The sequence below is a fragment of the Schistocerca gregaria genome, chromosome 2 (assembly GCF_023897955.1).
Source record: "Schistocerca gregaria isolate iqSchGreg1 chromosome 2, iqSchGreg1.2, whole genome shotgun sequence".
Taxonomy (NCBI): Eukaryota; Metazoa; Arthropoda; class Insecta; order Orthoptera; family Acrididae; genus Schistocerca; species Schistocerca gregaria.
In genome coordinates, this window is record NC_064921.1 from 1,054,044,985 (window position 1) to 1,054,050,984 (window position 6,000).

At 41.7% G+C, this 6,000-nt stretch overlaps 1 protein-coding gene across 1 annotated transcript in view; it reads right to left on the reverse strand.

The window, feature by feature from the left end:
* Positions 1–5,552, reverse strand: part of LOC126335590 (cytochrome P450 9e2-like) — an 81,914-nt gene extending 76,362 nt beyond the window's left edge. Inside the window, exon 1 of the mRNA XM_049999029.1 lies at positions 5,376–5,552. The gene's annotated coding sequence lies outside the window, so the exon portion shown is untranslated. The remainder of the gene's footprint in view (positions 1–5,375) is intronic.
* Between the last annotated feature and the right edge of the window lie 448 nt (positions 5,553–6,000).

A 6,000-nucleotide genomic window follows, 5' to 3' on the forward strand; every position in this document is an offset into this window, starting at 1 on the left:
TTGGAAACAATGCGAAAACGTTACACGTTTTACATTTGGTATTGTGTATCTGTTGTTGTGGATGAGCTTAGAATGAATCAAAGTGATATGTTGAAAAATAATTAAAACACAGATATTTTAATACCCCTAGAATGAAGTCTTCATCATCTACATTTATGGATTAATTTCGAGGAACCTATTCTAGCGTCAGCTCTTAGCTCCATCATTTCCTGGGTCGACTTAGATCCTTTACTCTTTTGGGTACACATTACAAAACTTCTTTAGACTGAAGTATGCCACTGAGCTTCACAGGTGTGCGAAGTGTTTTGCACTCTTAAGTACTGCGAGACGAAGATCTACGATTGCCCTGAGGTTGCAACCTTAACGAAAGATTTCCGTCTGTTCTATGTAAGAGTAAAGTTGATTAAATTATTGTGGCAACAGCAGGAAAATCTACCTCTGTTATTTGCAGAAATACGCCAGTTAAAGTATTTGTTTACTGTAAATAAAATTCCAGCTGCACGATAGTGCCCTTTTTAAATAATTCTGCGAATTTCGTAGGATTAATCGCCGATCTTCAGGAACTTTAAATGAACAATTACGGTTTCCAATTTTATTTGATACTTGAAAGGTGATCATCGACAGTCTGTACCCCGTTACTGTAGTACAACATGCCGTATCTCCTTCTCAATACTTATTAATAAAAGAAATTGGAGGTTTGGTAGAAACTGATTTACTTCATTTCATAACTGGCAAGAACAATTCGCAACACGAATAACTTTATAAAAACTTATATAATAGGTTGTCATACGGAAAGAAGTAAGTAAACTCAGTTACTGTTGGTTTTCCGCGCTGAGCTCACTGCAATTTAATTAAAGAAACTTACACCAGACGCGTTTCACTTTTATTTATAAAGCATCTTCCATGGTTATTCTGCAGATTGGATACATACGTTTGTACATTTATGGTCGTTTAGGTTAAAAGCAGCGGTTTGTTCCTAAAGTTGATGTGCAATTTACTTAGGGTGCTTCTTCACATATTCTACAAACCACTGTTTCTTCCCTCCTAGGTAGCAGCGGTTGACGTCTAAAGACTTCGCTGCGCATATGCACTTGGATGTTTTTGCGATCGTGCAGTATTTATTGCGCTGCATTATTTACACTTCACTTTTGTAAATTGAAGTTCCGTGTGCTTCTCACTATGCACATTAACAATGTTTATGTCTCTTCATTTGTTTTCCTTCACGATGTGAATATTGCCGCCGGCCGCGGTGGTCTCGCGGTTCTAGGCGCGCAGTCCGGAACCGTGCGACTGCTACGGTCGCAGGTTCGAATCCTGCCTTGGGCATGGATGTGTGTGATGTCCCTAGGTTAGTTAGGTTTAAGTAGTTCTAAGTTCTAGGGGACTAATGACCACAGCAGTTGAGTCCCATAGTGCTCAGAGCCATTTGAACCATTTTGAATATTGCCAACCTGTGAAATTAGTTCTTCATTAATTCATGTGTGTATGTCACTGTGTCACATGCTGGCAACACTCAAACGTGAGCGAAAACAAACGAACAGACATAAACACTGTTACTGTGCAGAGTAAGAAACACACATAACTTTAGTTCAATGTACAAAAATGAGGTGTAAATATGCAGCGCAAGAAATACTGCAGAATGACAAAAACTGCGAAGTGCATATGCGAATCAAAATATTTCGACGTCAACCGCTGCTAGCAAGGAGGGAACAAGCAGTGGTTTGGAGAATATGTAAACAACACCTTAATTAAGTTGAATAGCCAGTTTACAAACAAAACTCTGTTTTCAACCTAAAACAACCATGAATGCATAATTGTATGTATGCAATTTGCAGAATAACCACCGAAGATGCTTTATAAATAAAAGCGAAATCCGTCTGGGGTGTAATTCTATTTAACGAAATTGCAGTAAGTTCAAGACGGAAAACCAATGACAATTGATTTTAACAAATGCTGCGAAACATGCCCTTGCAAACAAAAATATTAAATACCAGTAAACAGTTCGTTATTTTAAAAGTAGCTGCCACAGCTGTAACCATAGAACATTTATCCCACTGTGAACAGATGCTTTTTTAATACGTAATGGATACACGATTCTGACGCTACCTCCAAACCACTGTGATTTGAACCCTATAGTGCTAATCTAAACACAATGAAACAAAAAACTGCAGAAAAAACATTTTATTTTATGAGTGTAACTACCCTGAAAAAAATAACCGAAGAATCTTTACCTGAGATTATCCAACATGACTGGATAAAAGCTTGCGAATACTTAAAGACAACTGAAAGTGAACATTGGCGCAAAGATTTAATGGAAGAAGCAATGAGAATACAATCTGCATCTACGTCTACATCCACACTCCGCAAGCCACCTGACGGTGTGTGGCGGACGGTACCCTGAGTACCTCTATCGGTTCTCCCTTCTATTCCAGTCTCGTATTGTACGTGGAAAGAAGGATTGTCGGTATGCTTCTGTGTGGGCTCTAATCTCTCTGATTTTATCCTCATGGTCTTTTCGCGAGATATACGTAGGAGGGAGCAATATACTGCTTGACTCTTCGGTGAAGGTATGTTCTCGAAACTTTAACAAAAGCCCGTACCGAGCTACTGAGCGTCTCTCCTGCAGAGTCTTCCACTGGAGTTTATCTATCATCTCCGTAACGCTTTCGCAATTACTAAATGATCCTGTAACGAAGCGCGCTGCTCTCCGTTGGATCTTCTCTATCTCTTCTATCAACCCTACCTGGTGCGGATCCCACACTGCTGAGCAGTATTCAAGCATTGGGCGAACAAGCGTACTGTAACCTACTTCCTATGTTGTCGGATTGCATTTCCTTAGGATTCTTCCAATGAATCTCAGTCTGGCATCTGCTTTACCGACGATCAACTTTATATGATCATTCCATTTTAAATCACTCCTAATGCCTACTCCCAGATAATGTATGGAATTAACTGCTTCCAGTTGCTGACCTGCTTTTTGTAGCTAAATGATAAGGGACCTATCTTTCTATGTATTCGCATCACATTACACTTGTCTACATTGAGATTCAATTGCCATTCCGTGCACCATGCGTCAATTCGCTACAGATCCTCCTGCATTTCAGTAGAATTTTCCATTGTTGCAACCTCTCGATACACCACAGCATCATCTGCAAAAAGCCTCACTGAACTTCCGATGTCATCCACCAGGTCATTTATGTATATTGTGAATAGCAACGATCCTATGACACCCCCCTGCGGCACACCTGAAATCACTCTTACTTCGGAAGACTTCTCTCCATTGAGAATGACATGCTGCGTTCTGTTATCTAGGCACTCCTCAATCCAATCACACAGTTGATCTGATAGTCCGTATGCTCTTACTTTGTTCATTAAACGACTGTGGGGAACTGTGTCAAACGCCTTGCGGAAGTCAAGAAACACGGCATCTACCTGTGAACCCGTGTCTAAGGCCCTCTGAGTCTCGTGGACGAATAGCGCGAGCTGGGTTTCACACGACCGTCGTTTTCGAAACCCATGCTGATTCCTACAGAGTAGATTTCTAGTCTCCAGAAAAGACATTATACTCGAACATAATACGTGTTCCAAAATTCTACAACTGATCGACGTTAGAGATATAGGTCTATAGTTCTGCACATCTGTTCGACGTCCCTCTTGAAAACGGGGATGACCTGTGCCCTTTTCCAATCCTTTGGAACGCTTCGCTCTTCTAGAGACCTACGGTACACCGCTGCAAGAAGGGGGGCAAGTTCCTTCCCGTACTCTGTGTAAAATCGAACTGGTATCCCATCAGGACCAGCGGCCTTTCCTCTTTTGAGCGATTTTGTTTCTCTATCCCTCTGTCGTCTACTTCGATATCTACCATTTTGTCAACTGTGCGACAATCTAGAGAAGGAAGCACAGTGCAGTCTTCCTCTGTGAAACAGCTTTGGAAGAAGACATTTAGTATTTCGGCCTTTAGTCTGTCATCCTCTGTTTCAGTACCATTTTGGTCACAGAGTGTCTGGACATTTTGTTTTGATCCACCTACCGCTTTGACATAGGACCAAAATTTCTTAGGATTTTCTGCCAAGTCAGTACATAGAACTTCACTTTCGAATTCATTGAAAGCCTCTCGCATAACCCTCCTCACACTACATTTCGCTTCGCGTAATTTTTGTTTGTCTGCAAGGCTTTGGCTATGTTTATGTTTGCTGTGAAGTTCCCTTTGCTTCCGCAGCAGTTTTCTAACTCGGTTGTTGTACCACGGTGGCTCTTTCCCATCTCTTACGATCTTTCTTGGCACATACTCATCTAACGCGTATTGTACCATGGTTTTGAACTTTGTCCACTGATCCTCAACACTATCTGCACTTGAGACAAAACTTTTGTGTTGAGCCGTCAGGTACTCTGTAATTTTTGATAAACAGAAAAATCTTCCTACCTTTTTTAATATTTCTATTTACGGCTGAAATCATCGATGCAGTAACCGCTTTATGATCGCTGATTCCCTGTTCTGCATAAACTGATTCAAATAGTTCGGGTCTGTTTGTCACCAGAAGGTCTAATATGTTATCGCCACGAGTCGGTTTTCTGTTTAACTGGTCAAGGTAGTTTTCAGATACAGCACTTAAAAATATTTCACTGGATTCTTTGTCCCTGCCACCCGTTATGAACGTTTGAGTCTCCCAGTCTATATCCGGCAAATTAAAATCTCCACCCAGAACTATAACATGGTTGGGAAATCTACTCGAAATATTTTCCAAATTATTCTTCAGGTGCTAAGCCACAACAGCTGCTGAGCCCGGGGGCCTATTGAGACATCCAATTACCATGTCTGATCCTGCTTTAACCGTGACCTTCACCCAAATCATTTCACAATTCGAATCTCCGTCAATTTCCTTCGATACTATTGCACTTCTTATCGCTATAAACACGCCTCCCCCTTCACTGTCCAGCCTATCTCTGCGGTGTACATTCCAATCAGAGTTTAGGATTTCATTACTGTTTACGTCTGGTTTCAGCCAACTTTCTGTTCCTAGTACTATATGGGCGTTGTGACCGTTTATTAATGAGAGCAGTTCTGGGACCTTTCTATAGACGCTCCTGCAGTTTACTATTAGCACATTAATATTGTTATTCCCTGTCGCATTTTGCCTACTCCTACCTTGCCGCGTCTCAGGAGGCGTCTTGTCGGGCCTAGGGAGGGAATTCTCAATAATCAACATTGGCCTGGAGAGTGAAGATGAATATGTAGCACACGACGAAGACAGCGATTCAATGAAGCAGATACAGCAGATGAAGAACTTGGTGGCCACCCTTTGTATGATGGACATACAATATTCATAACCCATCACCAAGGTGAGCGCAGTTATCATTGCGTAATTGTAGTTTACCGTCTTTCCTTCCCTGCACAAGCCCGACTACTCGCTGACTCGCCGTAAGCCGACTGAAGCGGCCTCGCTACCAGCTGCAGTAATACTTTGGTCAGCTGATACGTGTCTCTTCCCTGGCAGCACTGCTTTACTATCCTCCGTGTGAGCTTATCGTGTAACCGAGGCACAATGTCCACACTGCTGCTGGCTGCCGGGACCCGTCTGTGGGAGATATCGACGCAACAGCACACAGCTTTCTCATGCCAAAATACAGAAACTAGCCGCGATAGATACCAACATGACAGTAAAATTGTACTGATGTATACCGCACCATCTACAGTTGTACAAACGCATGCCGAACGTGCGGTCGTTTTCATGCAAGGCTTACACAATGCAAGGATGGAAAGCGGCTGGATCCAATGTCATAAACGAAAATAAATGTTTCGGAATACATTTCGACCCTTTGGGATGACAAGGTGTCAAATAATACTACATTGGTTTCGGAGAACTGATGGTCAAAGTTTCATTAACTCATTATTCGGTTGCCTCTCCACCTACAGTAGAGATTTTCTGATATGATGCCAATCAATGTTTGTCACAATGAACCGTAAGGAACATTTACAGAAACATTGTAATAAAAATGCAA